The following is a 3,019-nucleotide window of genomic DNA, read 5'->3' on the forward strand; positions in this document are numbered from 1 at the left end:
AACTGAATTATTCCATAGTGGAAAGTGACAAATGATGATCAAGCCCCATTTTAAAGAGAGAGAAGATAGACACGAGAGAGAGGCTTGGGATAAGAGGTAGGCTGCACACGAGAGAGTATCCCAGGATGGAAGTATGGCTGTGATGAAGAGATGGTGTGGGGTGAGAGAGGCGGGGCAAGAGAGAGGCTTAGGATGGGAGAGGCTGGAGATATAGAGAGGCTTGGGACGAGAGTCAGGCAGGACAGGAGAGAGAGGCTTGGGACGAGAGTCAGGCAGGACAGGAGAGAGAGGCTTGGGACGAGAGTCAGGCAGGACAGGAGAGAGAGGCTTGGGACGAGAGTCAGGCAGGACAGGAGAGAGAGGCTTGGGACGAGAGTCAGGCAGGACAGGAGAGAGAGGCTTGGGACGAGAGTCAGGCTGGACAGGAGAGAGAGGCTTGGGACGAGAGTCAGGCTGGACAGGAGAGAGAGGCTTGGGACGAGAGTAGAGAAGCACCTTCATAACGTACCCTTCAGCAGAAAAAGGGTTGTCTTGCTCCACTCAGTTGGAATGGAAAAGTAGTTGAAAATACCAAGTTCATGAATTTATGGTTTTAGTATGGCAAAACCTGAACTGATTCTGAGGTTACACATGAAAGAGGATTAACATTTCAGAAGGTTGAAGGAAGATGAATATAAATGTCATCATTGATAGACTATTAGATTCATTAGAAGCCTCGATAGATGAATGTTCTTGTTATTTTTATTAAGAATGAGGATGAATTAGTAATTAAGGCACACGGCGCTAATATCTTTGGTTACTGAGCAATTATGTTTTGCACTGGTGTTATATTAAAGAACTAGAGTATGAGTGACGGGAGTGAGATGTGGAGATTATATATCATTGTGAGTTATTACATAAAGTGATCGTGATGAACGTTACGAAGATCTGGGGAACTATGAGGCTCAGTAAGGTAACAACACACCTGTCATATATGTAACACAACTTATGAACACCTTACCTACAGTAAGGTAACAACACACCTGTCATATATGTAACACAACTTATGAACACCTTACCTACAGTAAGGTAACAACACACCTGTCATATATGTAACACAACTTATGAACACCTTACCTACAGTAAGGTAACAACACACCTGTCATATATGTAACACAACTTATGAACACCTTACCTACAGTAAGGTAACAACACACCTGTCATATATGTAACACAACTTATGAACACCTTACCTACAGTAAGGTAACAACACACCTGTCATATATGTAACACAACTTATGAACACCTTATCTACAGTAAGGTAACAACACACCTGTCATATATGTAACACAACTTATGAACACCTTACCTACAGTAAGGTAACAACACACTTGTCATATATGTAACACAACTTATGAACACCTTACCTACAGTAAGGTAACAACACACCTGTCATATATGTAACACAACTTATGAACACCTTACCTACAGTAAGGTAACAACACACCTGTCATATATGTAACACAACTTATGAACACCTTACCTACAGTAAGGTAACAACACACTTCTCATATATGTAACACAACTTATGAACACCTTACCTACAGTAAGGTAACAACACACCTGTCATATATGTAACACAACTTATGAACACCTTACCTACAGTAAGGTAACAACACACCTGTCATATATGTAACACAACTTATGAACACCTTACCTACAGTAAGGTAACAACACACCTGTCATATATGTAACACAACTTATGAACACCTTACCTACCCTTCCCTGCCAGTCCAGACTGGTCTTCATTTTGATATTAATTGATATTAACAGCCAAACGTTATTGAGCTTGAATTCGTATCATACGTCAGAGCATATACACTTCACATGATGGCTAATTTGTATTTCATTATCTTTCTATTATTCACCTCTACTGAATTATCATAGGACAGTCGTGCTGTATGTGGACTTTGCTTATATGAATTCGAGCAACAAGAGTGTGGCCAGGATATGTTACTTTCTCTTTAACCCAAACCTCCATTATCACAGTAGCCACATATAAAAGTGACAAGAGGCAGCAGCAGGTCCAGTCATGGTGGGGGAGCTGACCTGGCTGGGTGAATCCTGCCATCACCTGCCCACCCAGGGAAGGAGCAGCAGGAAATCTGGTTATCAAAAGGAATACAAAGGAAGTCAAACAGCAACAGACCAATGGGTCATTTTGATGGTGTTTGTGATAGTGGCAGATATCAGAATCTCAGATTAGACTGGTGAAAATAGAAAGGTAAACAGATAATTCAAAGAGAAAACCTGCAGTCTGTCTAGGTGACTAAGGAGACGCAAATGCTGTCACAAGTGGAGGTGAAGCAAAATATTATCATGTTTATTCTTAAACGTATTTACGTTACTATTTTCGGCCAATATGATTCGTTCTTACACACCATTAGATTAGGAATGGCGTAATGACGATAGACAAATGAATAGATAGAAGAGATTACATTACATACATATTACCATGGAATATATACCATATATTTTCCGAGAGAAAATTAATGTGTACAGTTCATTAGTCATTCCATACTGATGATAAATGTATGTCATAACTTCTCTGTAGGCCAGGCTGGCTGGCTGGATGGCTGCACATTGGTTTTGAAAGTAACGTTTACTTCCCAGCTGGTGAAAACTGATTCATTTATGTAAAGAGTAATTAAATCATAATTCATTCCTATATACTGATGCACGGTTTAAACAAGAAAAGAATAATTACGAGTCTTATATAAACAATTTATGTAACTATGGTGATAATTCACTTCCAGCTTTCGATATATACTCCTCAAAATATTGTAAAGACCTTAATCTGATAAATGTATTTATCAACTTCCTCAGAATACTGAAAACTTAGAGACAAGTGTTGATAATTTCATTATAAACAGGTTTTTAAAATAGTTTGGTGAAGTATGAAAATCCTTTTGTGTTGTCTTTACTAAAAACCGATTATGATCTGCACAATTCCTCGGGAGATTTACGTCTTTAATACAAT

Source organism: Panulirus ornatus, chromosome 70 (genome assembly GCF_036320965.1).
Source record: "Panulirus ornatus isolate Po-2019 chromosome 70, ASM3632096v1, whole genome shotgun sequence".
NCBI lineage: Eukaryota > Metazoa > Arthropoda > Malacostraca > Decapoda > Palinuridae > Panulirus > Panulirus ornatus.